Source organism: Vanessa atalanta, chromosome 11 (assembly GCF_905147765.1).
Source record: "Vanessa atalanta chromosome 11, ilVanAtal1.2, whole genome shotgun sequence".
Lineage (NCBI taxonomy): Eukaryota > Metazoa > Arthropoda > Insecta > Lepidoptera > Nymphalidae > Vanessa > Vanessa atalanta.
The window spans coordinates 6295328-6319034 of record NC_061881.1 but is presented as its reverse complement, the minus strand read 5'-3'; positions in this window follow the sequence as shown (position 1 = coordinate 6319034).

The following is a 23707-nucleotide window of genomic DNA, read 5'->3' as shown; positions in this document are numbered from 1 at the left end:
ATCATTTTTATAAAAAATAGGATCTGCAGTAAAATTTAGTTGTATGTATATATATATTTAATTAGTACAAATTGTATACTGTTTTTTTTTTCCTTTTTATAAAAAGGTAAGCAAAGGAATTTATAACCATTACATTTTAACCAAATTCGGTTATCCCGAATAAACAGAGATTTGTTTTCTAGGAAAATATATTTGATTGTTATGTTGAATTTACTATAATTCTTTTGTTTTTACCCTTAATGCGTAAGGAATTCGCACAAAGCAGTTTCAAGTGGAACTTAGAGAAACAGGACGCAGACTTTAGTAAAATGTGAGCCTCAATTAATATAACGAACAAAGAGTCAAAATAAGACTGTTGTCTTTGTTCAAAAGTATTTACCTTTGTTCGAGGGACAGTGAAAGATAAAAATTAGGAACCCAGAGGTGCCACTCGACGTTTTTATCAAAGTCTAAAAACAAAGGGTTGTTTAATGATGGTATTAGTGGAAAGTTAAGGATAAATTCGGGTCGTTAGGGTTTTCTTTGTCGTTGCTGTTTTGTGCCGCAACTTGAGAGTTAAATTCTCGAAGAATTGATAGAAGACATCGGAAGAGATTTTGTCCTCTGTTTCATTTCACGGAATAATCCCTTGTGACATTAAAACAGAATATACATAAGTTTTTGGATAGAAGTCTCGTATAAAAAAAATATTTTATTACGGCCGAGTAGTGTGTAGTTGCTGTGTGTGTTATATAACTTAAACAGTCATCGATATAGAATTTCAAAGTTTTAAGCATCAATCGTGTTAAAACGATTATATTTATAAGACGTTGAAGCATGTGATTGCAGTCTCTTACAGTGTAAAAAAAGTAAGCTTTTACATTACGTTATACAATTATTAAACAGACTTAATTTTTTGTAATATTAAAGTAATATTTTATTCAAATATGACTTTAATATACAGAGCAAAGGTTGCGTGAAAATTAACAAGTGGTGGTTGATTTTTCCCTTCACGGAGTAACAGATCAAGCGACAGACGTTATTATTTACATGGAGATATCCAGAGCAGACTGATTGGCAAAATCAAATATTAAATAAAAAGAAGCCTCTCGTACCATTAACCGTCAATGAAGCATTTAATATAATAAAGTTAAAATTATGAATTAATTTTATATTTGCCTTCTATAAGCCGATTCATTTTAATTAAAAATTGTATGACTATTTATATCTTATAAGAACAATTTTACAAGTGATGCTTATGTAATAAAATGATAACCAATATTTTGATAGTAAATAATTAATACATATATTAGACATATTTAATAATATATATTTTTATATATCTTTTTAAGGATAGTTTTCTCGTATATTATGAAAGCTTGGCCTGCATTTTTAACTTAGCTTTCTAAACATTTTTTTAATCGCTAATTATTTATCAAGAACCAATAAATACTTATATTTAATTATGTTATCTCCTAACACATTAAAAAATGTATTTATGTTTTTAAAATTAGTGATAAGTTACTATAACTTATCTAGACATAAGTTGTGAGACAATTTATTGTAACTATTAAAACGTATTATATAATGGTCGTATTTTGTTGATTCGAAGAATTATATTGGATTTGAGGCGAGTGTTTTCACCATAAATAGTATTTAACGGAAAATGTAACAAAGGCCAACACTGAAGCCGAATAAAATTTAATCAAAAAGGTTTATCATAAAAATATAGGTAAAGTTTTGTTATATATATATATATACATTAAATATATATATATATATATATATATACTATATATATTGTTTTTAATCAGGGATGTTGCAATTTACTAGTTCTTTTATTGTCGAATAGCTGTGAATAGGTAGCCTGTAGCTTTGACGGCTTTGAAAGAGAAAACGCTTATCGCCCCATCGCTGGTAAATAGCTGAGTGAGAGCCAAATTTCTTTATACATCGAAAACACACTTATCCCTTCTACTTAACCGTTTTCACTCCTTCCTAATACATTGAAACTATTTACGTGAGTCTCAGCCTTTTAGTTGAATATGCATTGAGTTTTATATAAATTGCTTCGGGTATTTATTATACGTAGAAAATAAAGGGTAAATGGATTTGTGATGTAAAAAGTTTTTAAATCATATAAACAGATTTTTTCGTTTCGTGGAACTTCTAACCAGAAACACTGGCAAAATTTGAACTAACAACTAAAAAGAACTAATCACTTTTCATAGAACGCAGAAGGTCTTTTGCTAAATGCATATATCAATTAAACGTGTATAATATAAAACAAAAGAGTTCGTGTTACTTGTCCAGAATATTTAAAACTATTCAGATTTATCTCTGTTGAAATTACGTGTTTAATATTATAACGACGTACATTATTAAAATCAATCCTTTTCTGAGTCGAGTGACATCATTAATGAGCATCTCATATTTAAATTATGAATATTATTATATTAAAGAAAAGCTTAAATATCGTGTTTTAACGTTATTTGGCAAATTAATATCCAAACTTGAACCAAACACGTGAGTGAAAGACGCTCTTCGAGCGTTTCTTACTTAGTAACTTCTTAACTTCAGACCGAATTCTACTAGACTTTCTAGTGCTCGTTATTGATTTATGTAGTTTTAATTAATACTTATTAAACTTAAGAAAATAAATTTTGCTTGGTTTTATATAAAATACAATGATTTTTTTAAAACAATTTTGTCATTGTCTCCTAATTATTTTCAAATGTTGTTGATTTATTTTATTGCGTCTGTTATATATTACATATCGAAAGTAAACTCGTTTCAACCGGAGGTTCCAGGGCATGCAACATGACAAAAAAGCAGGACAGATATATGTATATCATAATTGCATAAATATTTGCTTAGTTCCTTACATTGTTGAAGTTATTTTTTTCTCAATTGTTATAATTTTATACAGTATGCCGCAGGTAGCAAACATTCGTCTCTTCCATGAATAGAAACGGCGTCGTAATAGAATGAAAATGTAATTACTCTGAAATGACTTTTGTATCAAAATATAAACTCGTTTTGTTAAATAAACAATTTGTAGATTAGCTTTTATGATTTATTTTTTTAACTACAATGATGAATAATATACATACAGATAAATTAATAGAAAAAAACTATTTAGGCAATCTTAGCGTTCAGGGTAATTTGTAAGAACATTTTTTATATGTTTTATTATTTTGAACATTAAATAACATTATAATCGTCAAAGTAAAAAAAATTTTTATTTAAATTGGACTACTTTTTTTCTAAAAAAGTGAAAATTACTGCTTCTAAAAAAATGAAATTACATTTAATTTATTTTACAATAGATATGGTCCTCTCTTATTCGATCTCATTATGAACGATGATTGTTCAATATTGTGCGAGTCATTTTTAGTTTTAGGGTTCGTATGGAAGGAAAAAAGAAATCCTCATAAGATGTCCCTTGTCTCCCGTCCGTTAAGAACCTTTGTCTCGAAACGCGTAGAGATATAAAATTGAAATTAATACCAAATACTGCGGTACCATGGGGCTGTGAAAAATTCTAAGCGATCAAAAGATATGGCCCTTTATTTCCCATTCATTTTAAAAGGGAATCTAGATCTATAAGGTTACTTCCCGTTGCCCTAGAATCATAAAAATTTGGCAAGAAGCAAAATCTTGTAAAACAATCCGAAAATTGGTAAACATTTCAGTATTTATTTGAATAAAAATTTTACATATAAATAAAATTTTTAAAAATCCACGTATAAACAAAACCAAACTTAAGGCAATTTCGTATTTATGTTTAACAGTCAAGGTAAACGAAGCAAACGTTAAAAGGCGAGAAAAAAAACATAGTCCAAAATTAACAGCACGCAAAATAATATCTAGTAATAATATTATAACTGTTGTGATAAGAAGAGAGAAGGAAAGCCGACAAAATATTATATACTGCCAACATGAAAACATTTAAAGGCGACCAACTTTAACGACGAGCGCTGCACTTGCAACTATTACGAGTGCAGTAGCAGTTATATTTTAAAAATAATACAAACGTAAGAAAAACATTAACAGTGAAATGCAATGTTATTTCTACTGTCATGTGGGATCTTAAATACAGGAAACCGCAATTTGGCACAATTGAATAAAAGAACACTTTTCGCTGTATCAGAGCTAAAAGAAAGAGATAGACAGCTCTTTTCATGTACGCTTGCAACGAAAAGTATATTGCTACAGAACCTTCTTGCTAAATTAAATCCTATTCTCAAATTTTACAAGTTTAGTATTTAAATTGAATACGTATTCTATTAATATGTAATTTAAATTAAAGATAAATATATAAGAACGAGATGACCCGGTAGCTAGAACATCTGAATTTAACCATAGATTACGGTTTCGAATCCGGGCAAACATCACTGAATTAGTATGTGTTTATTTCGTGTTTATAATTCATCTTGCGCTCGGAAGTGAAGGAAAAGATCGCGTATTAATGATAAATAATACACCAACCAGAGAGAGAGCATTGTGGTGGAACAAGTTCCAAACCTTCTCCTTGCCAGGAGAAGTGAAGAACTTGCTGAACATTAGGAAATTTGCTATAACTTCACCTATATATTAAATAATAACATCTAAACGAGAAAATAAATAGGAAACACATAAAGAGACTATGTTCCTAAACATTTATTTAATATTAATGTAAGTAAGGAAATATTAGAAGCATATTTAGCTAGAAATGTCTGCCTACATACATAAACTCAGGTATGTTATTAATACTGCTACGTATTTAGTATAGAATCAATGCTTTGAAATAATGAGATATCACAGACTTCTCAATATGACAGCAAAATCATTGTAGATTCCGAAAACATTTTCGATCCCACCGACTTCCCGCAATACTCGGATCATTTCTATGTTTTATTTGAATGCTATGTTTATGTCCCTTTAAAATAGATGTATCTATTAATAAATTTAATAATTGCCTTTACAATGTGAACTTTAGAGATGTTTTTGACTCTGTATAATATTGGAATCATTTTTTATTTTGGATACCTTATATGATTTGAAACTATATTTAAAATGTGTTACCATATTATTATTTAATCAAGTAATTTGACGATAATATTTTTTTAAATTATTATTTTTCCATTTTTAATAAATTAGTATCACTTATTATTACTAAAATATAATATGGAAAGGTAATTATTTTGGCAATTTTTTAAAGCATTTTCTTTTAATACAAACTTAATTGGTTTTAAGTTTCTTAATCGCTATAACGAGGAAATTTTGTAATTACGAGTGTAGAGGATGATGATGGTGAAGAGTATCATCATGTTGTACAATAATATAAAAAGAAAGATATGAACTCTGAATATTGTTAATATCTGAAATATCGGAAATATCATAGCTCAACAAACATCCCGTCCATCAATTTGTATGATGTGGGTACAAGTGGACGTCGATTTCTGAACGAAATCAATTTTTATGACATCCTGGATTACATTTTTGGGTTTCGTGCATTCTTATTACCTACTTTAATATATTACTCAAATAAAAACTGAGAAAACATAAAACTTTTCTTTATTAAAGACCAATTATAAAAAATATATAATAACAAGTAATTACCATAGGGTTATTAAAAGATGAAGTTTAGTTTTAATTTTATTAGAAAATTTAAATTCATTTTATAAATATGGAGATATAATCCAACATGACTCGTAAATATAAAGAAAATACTAACTGAAAAGATTAGACAATAGTTAAATGTCTATCTATTGCTTGAAAGTGTGACTTATATTCACTTTCAATCATGACTGTGAGTGTTTTTTCGAGTGTTAATTTTCTTATTACCAATACACGCTTAACAATGTCGTCTATCAGCTTAAAAATTAAATTAAAATAAATCAAATTATAATACAAAAAAAAAATCAATTTTATATAATTTTAATAGATTTCATACAAAGTCACTAGCTTGATCATATATTATACAATTAATACGATATTATGTTTATCATAACTTACTTAAATTTTATATTTGGATATAAAACTCAATAAAACGAGGTTCTAAATTTTCAGAAGTGCTGACTGCGGCCGTAATTTATTGCAAATACCTAACAAAACAGGCATTAAACTTTTATATAATGGACGTTTATCAGCGTCAAGAGTGCTTAATAATATTTTTCGGCTAAATAATTTAATTCATAATAATTGACCAAGTTATTTATATTTGCTTATGTCATTGACAGTTCGTAAAAAGTTTAAGTAATGGATCGTTTGAATGTTTTACACTGGAGGAAAGTAGAATAGAACAATGTTAGTCATTATAATTTCGTATGGAAGAGTTTATCCAAAGTTTAATTTTCAGTTTTGTTTGAGTGTGTTACTAACACGTTTTCGTGTTTGAATTTAAATTACTTGCAGTGAATTGGTAAAGTCAAAGAAAGTTTTACGCCCTCGTAGCGTCGAAAATAATACGAGTGTTTCATTTGAGTATAATTGTTAGTGATGATTTTGTTTGTGTACCAATGAGTGTTATAATTTTATATATATATATATATATATATATATATATATATATATATATATATATATATATATATATATATATATATATATATATATATATATATAGTAATATTTATACCATTCGTTTTATACATGGTGACGCCAAGTAACATTACCATACCACATTTCATAAGGCACATACATTTGTAAATAATTATTAAAACCAAAAAACAACAAATACACTTTTAAATTTTAGTTTAGCAATGATTAAAATTAAAAACTTATTCAGTACTCAAAACATTGCTTGGCAAAATTTCAAATACAAATCGCACTTTTTAATCTTATATAATATTAATACAGATTTTACTAAGTCAACAGCTCAAAATGGCGGCGATTTTGCATCGGTCTTGTCAATTCAGTCGATATAAGAAGATTTTGTAAGCGTTTGATTTTATTATCATTTTAAAATTGTATTCATTCAAACTTAAATAATTTGTTGTTTTAATATCAGTATTGACATAAGTCCAGTTAGCTGCTTCTTTAAATCAAAACAAAGTAAATAGCTGTGATATCTATGGAAAATTAATTTAAAAATTCAGATCCTAACTCAGAATAAGTTTTTTAAGTAATTAATTAATAATTAAATCAAGTATATACATAGTAAAAAATATAGAATTGCTCATCGTTTTAAATTATAAATAAAACATATTAGAGAAACAATAATGATGAGAAATGGTAAATCATTTACGGACTTACTTATAAAAGTCGTTTTGTGGGTGTTTAGTTAAACATTGTATTCTGGCTTTCTGTTATTATTTAGTTTGTTTAATTGCAAGTTGATACAATACTTCATTCGTTAGTTATGCGTTGACATTGGGCACTCTGCGTTAATATATATATTTGAAACAAATGTATTCCAAAAGATAAATAAAATATCTTTTGATAAGATCAGTAGTAGGAATCAGTTTTGCCAATACAAAAGCACACGCATCACGTGAAGTCTGCCTTAGGCAACTGGGCTAGGTTGAATAAATTTTATTACCTTATTACTTAACTAAATATACACCAGGAAATTAAAATAAATATCAACTTGTTCATATCTAACATTTCTGTAAACAAATCCACGTCTACAATTTCGTTATATAATAAAAGCGACAGTTCTGTATATGAAGGTAAAATACAAATATATGCTAGTTGAAGTTATTACTGTGGTTACATACAAAGGTAATAGAGGCATATATCCCTGGGCTGTTGATATAAAAACATTCAAATGAAAGAGTGCTTTGATACATGTATTTTTGTAACTGCACTGCGGCATCGGAGCTAAGCTGGAAAAAAAATCTAGCGATACGAGAGCCTACTATTTTCATTACTTTAATGGACTAAAATCTCTTTTACTCTGTTTCAATTTGTAATTTGGAAAAGGTAATTATGTTTTAATTGGGTACTTAGTTTCTACATATAGATTGGATACATTTTGATTAGAAAATACAATACTACAACAACAATACGAATTGTTCAAAAATGTTTGCTTTTTGTTTACTCACCTCGCACACTCAGAAATCACCGTTCATTTGGATAGCCATATTTTTTTTTATAATATATTTATAATATTAATTAGTAGAAATAATTATTTATTTGTTAATGTCGTTTCTATGCCATGCAGCTTATTGTGTACAAATAAATTATTAGGAGAATGGTACAATATTTACCGAAACAAAATCAATTTTATAAAGTTGCCTGTATTTGAAATTTGCAGTATAATGAAATTGGTTCATAAATAAATAGATCTTATGTATTAATAGCGTAAGCCGATTTTTGTCCCAGTGATTGTGGGACAATAGCTGCACATAAAATATCAGTTATGGTCTTATTTTGAAGAGCTCCAACCTCAGACGTGTAGAAAATTCTTAATAACAATTTACGAAATTATTACGATTTAATAAAGAATTAATTTTAGAGAGCGGAAAAAAGTGTCGTGTAGTAAGCGGCGCTATGGCTGTATTTTAAAAAAATATATACAGACGTCGTCAGCTTACAATTAAATTAAATAAAAACAAAACCGTAGGTTTCGAATACGCCACCAATCTTGGGAACTAAAATGTTACGTCCCTTGTGGATGTAGATACAGTAGCTCACTCACCCTTCAAACTGGAACACAACAATACTGAGTACTGCTGTACTGTGTAATACTCGGTACTGCTGTTTGGCGGTAGAATATCTGAGGACTAGGTAATACCTACCCAGACGGTACAGCGGTATTGTAATTTGCAACGAACGCGCATTAGCAAGTTATCTATACCGAAAAATAAGGAGACGTTTTTTTACTAAAAACTTATAAACCAATAGACAAACTTAGCACTTTTCGAAGAAGGTTTTAGTATATAATATAATTACGTAGGTAACCCGCTTTGCATGTTCTCTCCGTTTAAATTTAGGCTATTGACATGATAGACGTGAATTTAATATTCTGGTATCATAATAAACAATACACTTATAGACACTTGATAATAATTATTTAAATACTGTATAATTGTATATAATTGTAAACGCACTAATTCGTTGATATCACCGACTATAACAGGAAATACATTTTGAGAAGCGTTTTACTTTTTATTATTTAATAGCATATTCGCCCTCAATTAAGTCGTTCAGTTAGTTTAAAATATGGACATGTAAGTATTAAGGTGGTAAACAGCGGCATATTTAATGATGTTGTACTTTGATAGTGGTGAAACAAACAGTGCTACGGTAAATTTATGTGTATTTTAACGTTAAATAATCTTAATATAATATTGTTAATAAGAAGTCATGTGTCAAGTATAATACTTTAATTTTCAGCACGAATAAATCATTCTTTTAACAGTTGACTTGTATTTTAAGCTGATATTTAAGGCTGAGGCATTGATTTATTTTTAAATTAAATTTTATGATAAATATCTTATTTTATTTGAATATTTACTATTTTACTATAAAGTAATATAACAATTTGATTGGCGAAATTCAATGCAAGACTCAAATAAAATATATTTGTAAACAGACAAACAAAGTCATATATTTTATTAAACATGTGTACTTATCAAGTGAGTCAAGTGATAATATGAGAACAACAGTAACAAAATTAACAAACCCTGATTCGCCTGAACGCCTGATTCTTTGTTCTATGCCGTTTTTATATTTTACGATATCTTTTTTCTCGATTTGGTCTACTAGCGCTGTGCTGCCAACCTTTTTTTAATCCTGTAGTGAGGTGACGCGGGCACCGTTGACTCGTTGGCAATTTACCAACTTCGAGAGTTGAGCTACGTTTTAAGCCTTCAAAATATCACACTATTGTATAAGTGAACTTTGATGTAAAATTTATTAAAATGAAAACTTCGCAAGCGTTCGCTTAATGTTGGTTAGCTGTTTTAATTAAAGATTTGACTCGCCGATAATTAAAGTAAGGTTAAATTGTCTTCATGTTAGATGAGGAAATATTTCATCACACGAATCGTTTGATTTCTCATTTATTTATTATATTTATGTCAAGATGTATAAATTAGGGTCTGCCTGTAAATATCCCGCTGCTGGGTTTCTGAGAGGAAGGTTTGGAACTTATGATGCTACTGTCATTGAGATTAGTAATTCTACTAAATATGTTTGGCTCTGGTTTTATGTACACAATTTAATAAATGTATGTATTTATTTACAGATTGATCAATTTTATTGTTTTTAATTTAATGTTTTTTTAAGAGATTTCAAAAATAAAGGAGTTTATCAATTTAATTACGTTTTTATTTTATTTACTATTTTTATTTCTTATAAGTATTAGTACGTGTTTTTGCCCGCATATTAGAGGGGTCGCCCGTATGTTTTAGGTATAAATTCGGTTCAGTGGTTTAGCAGTGAAACGCTACAGACAGACAGACAGTTACTTAATAATACTTTTATTATATTAGATATAACTTTCCGATAATATATTTATTACAAATATGTGATGTTTTGTACCCAAAGGTTGTTTATTATCTGGTTCTTTCTTTACTTTAAATTTGGTGTAATGTTAAGTAAATTATATATATAAAAAAAAATTAAGATTTGATATTAAAGTTCAATAATACTTGAATATTGAATCAACTTTACATAGAACTGCCAGTAACTACAGGCACAAGGGACAAAACATCTTAGTTCCCAAGGTAGGTAGCTAATTGTTGAGGTTTAGAATGGCTAACACATATTTATTACAGCGTCAATGTCTATATAACGAAATATACATAAGTGGTGGTCACCACTTACCATCAAGTGAATCATTTGCTGTTTCACCGAGGTATATCATAAAATATAGGTTTATTGTAAAAGAGTTAGTGAAGGCGCTGGGGATTTTTTGTGTGTTTCAGTACAAAATATGACTTTATTAATGTCGCCACACACTTCGAAAACTCGATATGTTTATTATAATAATAAATTTTAAAAGGTCCTATGTAAGTTTAAAAAATAAAAATTAAATCTCTTTATAAAGTGTTTAGAAATAAGGAAAGTTAAGTGTATTGTCATTTTTATTTTCTGGCGTTTATAGAGCATTATCGAGCTGTTTTGCAATCGAGGTGTGCAAATAGCTGTCCTGTATTATTAAGTGGCAAAGTACGAAGCAATAAAAATATAGGTTTAATACTTACGATGCCATCAAACTTAGGAAAATTTAAATACTAACACTCTTAGGAAATTAAACTGTTAAATAACATAATTAAATTTTTCCTTGTAAAAATTATTTGTACGACAAAAGTTTTCTTGGTTAGTTTTTTTAAATTTTAAATTGATTTTTAAAGAAAATTGCGTTGCGCAACTGGATACAAAATTGTCTGTGTACGTAGGACACGTGGGGCTGGTTTTCAATGAAATCTTCAAAACAGGGTTACAAAGTTTTTTTTTCCACGAACAGTGACGCGATGCGATTCTGTATTTTTAAGTACAGTATATAATAGTTACCGAGCTAGTTCATGAAATGAACAATATGAAAATAATAATTATTATTAAGTACAAATCTGACTACAATTATTGCAAATTTCGCTAATGCGAGCCTCAGAATATGAGTATTGTGGATACAATACGAAGTATTTAATAATAATCAGTGGGTTGTAGGAATTCCATCTATCTGTATAGTACTGGAAATGTAATATAGTATATTAAAATACGTTGCTAGTGGTGTGTGTTTCAAAGAACTTTGATATTAACAAATGGCAACAATTTGTATAATCCAGTTGTTGGAATTATATTAATGTCTGACTGGAATTTAAGTATAATTATTTATATAATATAAATTTATATGATTAGGCTATTAATTTTTTTTTTTATTTCAATGAAAGATTTATAGAAAGAAAATATAAGTTTTAGTGTCTAAGTCTAATTTTTTTTTCATTTAAGAATTACGAACAAAATATTACTCTGTTTTCAAGCCGTTTATAAAAATAAAAAAAACTACTAAACACCATGTTATTTTACTTTAAATACATTTTAACGTGTTTACATTTTATTATTGGCATAAACTTTAATTATGTAATTATTTTTCGTATTATATAATTATATTTAAACATTTCATCTATATTATTCATAGAATATATTGTATTGTACCTATATGTTCATAACATATGACTTTAACAACGCAATTATTACCCGCATAATGTGAACAGTAACAGAATGTATTTTACGACGATAGGGTTGCATAAACGTCAGTTATGGCAAAACTACAACCGAAGTACCTATTTCCTAGGGCCTGAAAATAAAACTTTACCGTAGCACTTAAACCCAACGTAACGAAAATATAAAATAAACAAAGATGTTTTGTGTTATGTTCATGTTTTTCTTTTGTAAATAATTACTTTACATATGTACTAGTAAGGAACAAATGCATACATATACTTAATTTTACCGCGTACGAAGTTCTTCACAATTTTGTGATAATGATTTCTTTTACAATTACAGTACATTTAACGAGTTGTTACGTTCATGCTTAGTAATCGCTGACTGAATACCGACGATGAAAGAAATAAAATTACAGCGTCCAGCTACATACATACGTACGTATTTTACACACACAAATAAGATGTTGTGTATAAATAAACATTGACGTATGTGTGAGTATTATTTATCGTCCATACATACGATTGATTTAACAACATACCACTTCGCACCGCGTCATAAGGTAAAATAACATTTACCGCATGGGTCGTTTGATTTCTCGTATATTTATTATTTTATGTCACTATAGTAAATTATCTGTAAAGCTTATATTTATAATAAATATTCACTTCTCCTCTTAAGGAGAATTTTGGAGCTTATTCCACAAAACTGCTCCAATACAGATCTAGTGGATACACATTTTTTATGTCATAGATAGGTGGACTAGCAAATGGGCCACCTGATGATAAATGCTCACCACGTCCCACAGACCTTGGCACCGTGAGCAATTATAAGCAATCGTTACATCGCCGATACGCCACCGACCTTGTGAACGAAGTTGTTATATCCCTTGTGTCTGTAGTTACACTACCCGCCTTTTAATCCGGAACACAAAAATACTAAGTATTGCTTTGATTTGAGGTAGATTATTTAACGATGTTTTTGTGGTACCCATACGGGTTTGTAAAGCCCTGTCACCATTTTCCCAAAAACGGAAGTAATTTACTCTTTTTATCAATGACTATAATGAAAATTGACCAAATGAAAGCTTTGAAATATACATACGTTCCTGAACGAACAGCGTTTGTTAGTTTTAAAGTAAAAAAAATATAGCAACGGCAGAGGCCACTATTTTTCATTACTCTAATGGACTTTTATGTTGGTCTCTCTAAATGTGAATATAATTTACGAACCATTTAATTCTCTTTGATGAAGTTTGATTAGCTATGTTATTTTATACGATGGTTCTCGATATTGCTGATTTTTTATATTGTTATGGTTGAAGTGATATAAGTTATGTAGTATGTTGTGCAATTGAATGAAGCTTAACGTATTGTAATGTAATAATATAAATATATATTGATTATATTTGTTGGTGGTAATAGATTTGAATGGGTTATTAATTTAGAATGGTTTAAATATCACTACGTAAAAATAAATAACCACAATATACAGAAAAATGAGATGAAGCGCGTAACAAAAATTTTGATCACAGATAGATACATATAAGAAAAATAACAAGGAGTATTAAATAAAAATTATAAAGATTAAAATTAAATAAATAGCACAAAGAAAATGAAATTATGAAAACAAAAGCTTAAGTAATCTGAAGACATTTCAGAAAAAAAAGTAAAAGTAACAGCATGATTTTGAGGTGACTCCACTCTTTTTTTCATATATTTTGTATAATAAGGCTTCACGTAGTAATGATTTTTAAATTTATATTTAAGCTTATTAGTTGAAAAAGTTGAGTAGTTCTACAATATTTCCATTAGTAAATAATTCCATTATAGAAGCAAATACCTTCTACAGGAAAAGGATTTTTACAAGCATATATTCAGTTCTTGTGTTTATAAAATGAGAGAAAAAAGTCTCGTGTTTATAGAATGAAGAATGAAAATAGTTTAAGTATCAGTTAGTCTATCTTTTCTACCCACGTATGTTTAAAAGTCTTTCGATAAGAAGCTAAAATAATGATGGCATCGAAGTTTCAATGCTAGTGTTATTTAGATATTTTTTGTGGCGAAACAGTCAAATGTCAACGATAATCTAACGGAAAGTGACTATCACCGCCCCTGGCCATTTGCAACAGCGGAGGACTTGTGATTGTTGACAACGGAGGTGCGTTGCCGGTATTTTCAATTTCTTACATACTTTTGGTAGTATTGGTAAGGTAAGTAAGGTGACTTTTTCTAATGTTAGCTTACAATAAGGTAGGTAAATATAATATTTGTTTGGCACCTACAAGTAAACAATTTGTTAATTTAGCTACGAATATTTTAAATGCAAATAGTCCGGGTTTTGTATTTATGAGAATAAATAGTCGTCGACTTATTTCAAATGACTATTAAAATTTAAAAGCATAAAATATCATAAGTTTTTTTAATGTTAATTATTTATATGTTTTTTAGCTTAGAGTGATGAATTCATAATTTATTTTTAAATTGTATTGAACTTCCCGTATTTCTCTCGTACCGCTCTACGTATTCCCAAACTTAACCCACCCAACTTCTCGGAGTATTTCTTTCGTTTTGAATGTATGTTGATTTGTGAAGTATTTTTTTCATTCATATTAAGCTACTAAAAAAAATATTAGTAATTTAAATATTGATTATTTGTAAAATTATTATAAAAGATTTTTATTTTACAATTCCCTAAAGACACTGTGTCGGATTATTTATATTTTAGAAAAATATAAATATATATTTTTTGACTAAAAAATTAATATTCAAACAATTAATGTTTTTTTTTTATTAATTAAATTCTTGTAAGGTTTATTAAAAATATTCAAACATTAAATAAGTAATAGTTTTATTCCGTCAACGTAGTTATTTCACGAATGCTGAACATAAAACGTTAACCAACAATAAGCCGAAAATGACAGTGAGAAAAAGCTTTTATCAAAATGAGCTCACTAGCAGGTTTCAAACGAACCAAGTCTCATTGATGGCCTTATTTATACATAATACCTTAATTACAGCGTCAGATTAATTAAATTTGAAATGCGACCCGTGAATTCTATTGAGACAAACAAATAGTCTCTTTCGACTTGTAACGTGTTAACGATGTGAATATAACTCTGATTGCGACCTTCGACAAAATAAACACAACCCGGACCATAACAAGTTCGACAAATTCAATACGATTGACCAAATGTATCTTTTATATTATATATTTTTTTACCCTAAATAAAGTACATAGAGATTTTTATACGATATTTTTAGTATTATGTATAAATAACTTTATATAAAAAATATTACATTACATTACTGGGTCACTGCTGGGCTAAAGCCTCCTCTACCTTTGAGGAGAAGGTTTGGAGCATATTCCACCACGCTGCTTCAATGCGGGTTGGTGGAATACAGACGTGGTAGAAATTACACACATGCAGGTTTCCTCACGATGTTTTTCTACTTGTAATATTAACTTTCCATTAATATTACAAGTAGTAATTGAGTCTATTGTTTATCGTCATTAGCTGCTAAACGTTATTACTTCGCCCTCATGGGTCGTAGCATGACCTTATTTAGTATATAAGATTTCTTTATAAATGACACCTATAGAACCTGAGATTAGTGCGTTCAGACATATAAACAAATTCATCAGACTTATAATATTAGTATAGGTTGTCAACGAAAGCAATTTGTTGAAATATTTTTAATACGATAAAGGGTCTTATAACAAAGGAAACAATGCATTATTTTCATCGCGGTTTGAAGCTATAATTATGGCAATAACAGGTAACCCATTCACTTCATTTCTTATGCTCCTAAATCACGTTTTTGTTTGTTGATGACAGCTCTTTGTTTTGAGATCGCATTGGTGGCGTTTACGTTCATGTTCAACAGCTCATAGATTGTGCAAAACAAAGGATTAAAACAATTGATATTTTATCTATGAGATTAAAAAAATACAATCGCTATTAACAATTCTAAACGTGAAAGTGTAAATAATATTTCAAATTGTTTTATTACATTAATTTAAATCTGTAAATAATGTGAGATTGTACCTATAGATGATAAAAAATTTAAATTTACTTGTCAAGATTATTATAATATTAATTATATATTTTACGTATTAAATAATAAGTTATTTGTTCGCTTCATTAAAATTTTTTATCTTTAACACATATTTTAATCTGGACGAAAACAAATTGCTTGCATCGGAAGAATTTTATGTTACCTAAATCCAAAACTTAAGATCTTATAACTTTAAGACGGCTTAGCGTATAAGACATCGTGACAAAACCTGCATTTATGTTAAATAAAATATTGCTACAGGAATTACATACATAAACGTATGTCCCAACGGTAAGAACTCGTGAATCTCAATCGATAATTGTATTTTGAATCTTATTTCAGCATTTACCCTTACAAGAATGATTACCTTATGAAAATGTAATGTTATGCAATTTAAAAATAATAATCAAATTTGACTTGTCGAGAAATTTAGTTAATTTCCATATCACTTTTACAATATATTAAACAAATCGGTATAATATTTCTGATTCATCAGTCGAAACATTTGACCACCAAAACAATCTGAGAAATATATATAAACTTTTCTATGTTATTAAAAAATAATAGCTTATATACTAATCAGAATATTATAACAATTTCACTGTATTTTATTTATTACTAAATAATGTTGTGTCACGTGTTTATAAGACAACATTTGTTTCAAACAGATAATATATTATAAACGAGGCTTTACTCGTATCCATAATCAGTTTGTTACATGTAAATAGTTATATATAAATGATAGCGGTGTGATTTACTACTGCTGAAATAACCACGTTAAAATTTTCTCATAAATCATCGCCAACCAGCAGAGGAGACATAAGTGGGTTAAGATTCCTATTAACTTTAAAGTAAATGGAACGAGGCGTGGTTTATTAGATAATAAATTTTAAAATAATTATACCATTCTTAATAATATTATTCGGGTTCGAGACTCGTTTTTTTGCTATAATTTTTATTCAATTTTAAGCTTCTCATGTACTTTATGGTTCTAATTAAGTAAAAATTATTATTATAATATATATTTTACCTTCATTTTTACAGTTGCTCTTTTAATATAATCTAGCTGTAGCGAGGGCTTACCCCTTTTAAATTTGTATCAAGCATAGTAACGGAAGCTTTACCCCATAGGAATATATATTCCGAGAATATTTTTGACTATGAAACTAATCACTAAAAACCTTACATATCTAAAATAACGATAAACGATATTAAGTCGTATGAAGTTTACTCAAGAAAAAAAAATGTATTAGTAATTTCATCAAATAGTTGTTTTGTTTTTGGTAAATTAAAAATTGCCTTATTGACATAAAAATATTTTAATTTGAAATCACAAACATACACTAAAAATATTAATTATTATTTGTTCAGCGTTATGTATTAGCCGGGGATTTTTTTAACAGTTTTTTATTTTTATTTTATGGCGTACGTTGGCGGATGAGCTCAAGTGTCTGATGGTAAGTGGTCACCACCGCCCATAGACAATGGCGCTGTAAGAAATATAAACCATTCCTTACATCACCAATTAGTTAAGTTATGTCTCTTGTGCCTGTAGTTAGACTGGTTCACTAACCCTTCAAAGCGAACACGACAATACTGAGTATTGTTGATTGGCGATAGAATATCTAATGAGTGGGTGGTACCTATCCAGACGGACTGGCAAAAAACCCTACTACCAAGAAAAGTATAGTTTATATATAATAGTTGCTGTTTTATTAACTTATTAAAATGTATTGACGTTCCAATAAAAATATTAATATATCCATTGCAATTGATGGGTTTTTTAAGAAGTCAGCTATTTTCGAAGAATTTTCATTTGATTTCTTATAGTGTCTCATGATATAATTTCATCTTTACACTTCAAAGGTCTGACGTGATTAGATAAAAGGCGATTTTATAGAAATAAATTAAATTAAACCATTTAACTGTCAAACGGAAGTTTGTTTCAGTAATTTTAATACGAATAAATTATTTTGTATAAATAATATTTATGGCACACTTTGTTTTTTAATGAATTATTTTAAGTTGCGGACTTGCTGGAATAAGAATCTATTTATATTCTTGCTATCATATAACAATCAATTAGATAAGTTGTAAAATAAACAAGGCAATTAGGCTAAATAGTTTTATTATAATGTAATATTTAAATTATTTATTTTAAGCCAGGATTAGTAGACTACAATATTAATTTAAGAGTCAATAGGTCGACAAAGTCGTAGTCTACTTTATTTGTTTTGAAAATATACTTTAGGATCTATTTTAGTATCTCTCCTGTTTTTGTGTTGTAAATACTCGTTTCTAATATAATTTTACTATTTAAAATATAGTTGTGGTATTTTATAATTTTCTGATGATACTTTATAGCTTTGTACAGTTGAAATAAATCAAGTAAGTAATTAGTAATTAGTAAAATTGATACCTTTGTCTATGAAGAAAGAGAAATGAAAAAAATATAAAAAAATTATGATCTTTGTAGTACTTGTTGATATACTTTTAGGTTTAAGGCTATTTATGTGACTCGTATATGAAATATAAACATAATGTTTAGATATCATCATATAAGTACACCTATAAGTATAACACATGAACAGAGAAAATGTTTGTCTGTATGTGGTTTCCTGATTTACGCAAATCCTTCAGCATCATCTAACTAAGATGTTGGAAAACGACTGATTTTTTTTTTTAATTATAAATTAGTTGTTTTAATACGAGTTAGTTAAATATAATTGATACAGAATACCAACGAAACATTTAAAATAACATTTATAGTAATCTCTGCAATTCAACTGTTAGGCTTAATATATACACATTTTTTATTATAATTGCGATTAAGATTGCTATAATGATTGTATTTATTGTTTAAACCACAGTAATAACTATTAAGCTTAAAAATATTTCAATGAAATGTACCTTTAGATCGTCGTATTCGGAGAAAACTAATTTATTATCATTTAAGGAAACGTTAGCTCAAGATATTGATTACATTATCGTCTTTACTAATATTATATGCGAGTTTGTCTGTTTGTAATCTTGTAACGGCTATATTATTAAGTGCGTTGAAATGAAATTTGACATTTTAGGTAACCCAAGACCTGGTTAACCCATGTTTATCAATCATGTTTATAGCGATAATTTACCGGAAAAATAAAAGCGGTTCAAGTCACGGGAAATATCTTATAACTATATACTTGTAATAAATAATATCCTAACCATTCGATCTGTGTGAAGTTGGCATGATTAGCTAGTTATTTATATTTGTCTGGAACTGATTAAGGTTACAAATTACAGCGGTCGCCTCTAGGTGTTTTCTAAGGTCAAGGTTGACACTCCATAATAAAGTGTTTGCGGCTACGATAAATACTTAGGATATTTGTGATTGTGACTCTGACGTTTTATTAAGTGGTGTAAAAACAAAGGCTAATACAAATAATATATACTTACAACTGTGGAGATACTTCATCATTATACCTAACAGCAAATTCTACTTAACGAATGTTTATAAAATTTATAATTTTCGAAGAAGTTTTATTTTCAAGTTTCATTTCGTTTTCTAGTTCTTGTAATAAATAATTGTACCTTAATATAAATTAATAATCATAATGATTTTTTGGAAAATTACGTTTCAATAAAGTTGCACCTTTCTTACTGATTCCGATATTGACGAACAAGTCACTAAATATGAGTTAACTAGCTAACTCCACTGTATAAAAATATGTGATAAGAAAATAAAACTGCATAAATAATATCGGTTACAACTTAATATTAATGATAAAATAGCATTATTTCATCATAATCTGTTCATCCGTTTTAGTATGAAGAGGAAATGACCTGCATTTTTTCGGTATTATATATATATTATATACATATAAGTATATGTACTTATAAAATTTAGTTATTGTATCAACAATCAATAATTGATTACTAAATATTGCTACAGATCTAATAAGAATCGTGTATTTTTCTGAGAAAAATCCATTTTCGCATTTGTAATCTTAGTAGAGATTTTTATTGATATGACTCGATCTTCTGTTGTATTAAGAGACTAAATAGCCGCTGTGGTCTCGCACGAGGTATCATTAAGATTATAACGCAAGATATTTTTAAATAAAAAAATATTAGCAAAATATCGTACTAAGCGATCTCTTCTAATTTCATTTCTAATATACCTAATTACGTTACAGCAAGGCTCAAGTCTGTTTTTCTTTTACGCTTTTTTGAAAATGTAATATTTATGTAGAAAAATAAATATGCTATAGTATACGAAACTAGTTCAAATATTATCAAAAATATTTAAAATTGATCACATTCATTTTAAAAAGGATTAATACTAGGATTAGTACTACTTAAGGCTAAGGTGGCACAGTAGTAGACCACGTGAATTTCAATCGGAGATTTCGGGTTCAAAGCCGGGCAAGCCCCTGAGATTTTAATTTAATTTATGTTTATTATTGATGTGTTGTTGAAGAAATACATGGTGAGGAAAACTGTGTTTGTCAATTTTCACTGGTAGAATGCAGTGTTAAAATTAAAACATGTAGACATTAATGTTTTTATAATATTACCCTATGGTATGGTATGGTATATAAAAAAATATTTTTTCTATAAAAAATATTTTTTTATATCAAAAATTTTATGTATTGCTTAAAAGGTTTCAACTATGCGCATTCTATTTCATAGTGTCGCTTTTTTCATTGTACATAAATTGTTAAAAGCGGCTAAATTAATGCTAGTCGGATTTGCCCGAGGAAAAATGGATTGTTTTGAAGTGTGGAACTTTTAGCTTAAAATTTTATTTTATTATTTTACATTTTATTTAATAACAATGTATGTATTTTATTAAGTTTATTACTTAGTGAATGTGAAAAATATTGTATTAGAAAAACTTGTCTCGTTTTTGTAGAATACTCAAAGCATAATAGAATAATGGATGCTTATAATTAAAAAAAAAAACGTAATATTTCTCCCACTGTTATTACAAAAAAACAAAACATATAAGAAATACGATTAACAAAAAAATAAGTATTTTGCGGGAAATCTTTCAAATGACTTTCTGCTTTGTTATAACATTACAAATCAAATTTGTGAATGAGTGTAATTATCTTCAGAGATATATTATCCTTTGTTCGCGAAATAATAGATCTCGTGAGTGTTTATACGGGTAGCATTGTAAGAATTATATTCTATAATAATTATTGTGTAGGCTCATATGAGTGGGTACTATACATTATACTTAATTTCAGTTTGAATTTTGGTCAGCACGAGTGATTTTATAAGTGAGTGTTCAGTATCAAGAAAGCAAAATAGTCGGAATTTATATCAAAAAGCTAATAGAATTTCAGTTCTCAAGGCAATTAGGAAATAGACGAAAGATGAGAGTTATCTCCATACCCATTACCCATCCGTTAAATAACGTCACGATAAGAGGCACAAACTAAAAGTTTTAAAGAGCTCTTTATCTTATCTTTATAAGAGAGAAAGAAAGAGATAAATAATATGGGTCAGTTTATACAGCGCCATAAGAAAAACAGCTAGTATGCAAAATCCTTAGTTAAAATTTCGATTGCTAAACATGAAGCATCAAGAAATTGGGAGAATTCTAGCCAGCATTTTATCTTGGCAAACAGTAACAAAGTATCATGTTGGTTCCAGGACTGCAACAGGTTACCGGGATGCATTGTGAAAATATATTACGTCAAGTTTTAAAGATCTAGACGTTGGGGTTGGATTGGTGTATATTTCCTAGCAGTCCATCGCTTAACTAAATTAGTAAATACTGGCAGCGTACTCACTTGTTCAGTAAAGGCGGCTCAATTATATGCGTTGTTAGTAAAATGGTCCACCAGGCTTTTTCAATGATACTTCAAATCCAATGTCAAGCAGTTCACCGTAACACGTACCACGTGCGCTTGTGTGAATCTAATTGTACGGTTCAGAACTGGTGACAGCCTCTCGGGAATGCTGTGTTCATAAAAATGTTTATAGTATTAACACTGTATATTGTACAGTATCACTTACTCACTTATTGGTTGCAATTTTATTGTTATTATGTTATGTGTACAATCAAAACAATAGAAATATATCTAGGTTGTCAGGTAACAAGAAGACGACGTGTAGTCTTTGAGAACAATTAAAATTATATATTAAAATTTAAAAAAATTAAAATTATATATTAAAATTAATATTTTTAAATAACGTTTCAAAAGAATCTACTTTCATAAAATATATATTTGTTTTTGATTAAATAAGTTAAATTGTAATGAGAATAAATATTGTATTTTATTCAAACGAAACGTAAACGAAAATATTATTGCCAGAGTTCATGATTAATTTTAAGTGTATTTCGACGTTGCAACTAGTCCAGTAGTAGTAGTGCCGTACAATGTACTACCGAGATTAGATTTGGTTCGAGCCCCTCTATATATCAGAGCACCTAATCGCACAAGCTTGCGTATTCCATTTCGCATGTCCATTTAAATCTTTTTAAGACGAGCCGTAACAATAATTAGCCTATTCGTTTCTATATTTTCGTTATAAAATCTTACTAGATTATATTTACAAATTGTTTAAAAATTTTATCGCATAAGATAATTTTACTTTATTAATACTTTTCTATCTTTTTATTTAGAATATCGTTATTTTTTATACATTAGCAAATGTTTAATTATGTGGATGAATTCTAGTGTGCTTAATTTGTGTTTATAATTTATCTCGTGTGGAAACCAGGGTCTCAATTCTACTAAAAAAATTACACTTTATCGCAATCGAATCGAAATGTAATCGTTGCCGTTTAACTTTTTTACTAACGGAAGTGCGGTTATGTCTAAGTTGGATGAGAATATTATTGGGATCTTATCGTAACTTATATAAATAAGTATAGCCTATTCCAATCGAAGTAGGAATCAAAATAAACAGACTTTAGATTTACGTATTTAATGCGATTTGCTAATAGCTGAGCTATATTGTGCAGTACTAAGAGTTTATGATTAATATATCTTTATTTATAATTTAACATTATTACACTTAACTACTTATATCCACTTAAATTTTTCTAAATTTCCAAAATTCCGATAAAAGTTTCGTTAATATTTTTTTTCGCAAATCTATAGTGAATATTATCTCTCGACCAATTATATCGCTTCAATTTGCTGTCAAATATTGTTTATTTGGTTTTGTGGTTGGAATAGAGTATAGATTTAGTCTTCAGTTACGATTAAGCTGGGGTTAATTTTTGTGAGGAATAGTCGAAGTTGGATCAGAGTAGAATCGCCCTCTGAATGTCTTAGTAGAAATTCTGCCATGTATCCTCCAATTGTCATTGAAGCATGCGGTGAAGCATGGTGGAATTAACTCATGATCTCCTTAAACAGAGATGAGGCCTTAGTCCTGATGGTAGACATTTACAGGCTTTGCTTTATAGCCTTTTTTCAGTTGCATTAGAATCCATTCCGTGATCCGTGATCCGTGAATTTTTGAGTTAAGTATTTATATAAGTATATGTATGTTAATTGAAAAGTAGCAAATTATTACCAAGTTTACGACCAAAGATATTCCAAATAAAGTATAAACTCAAA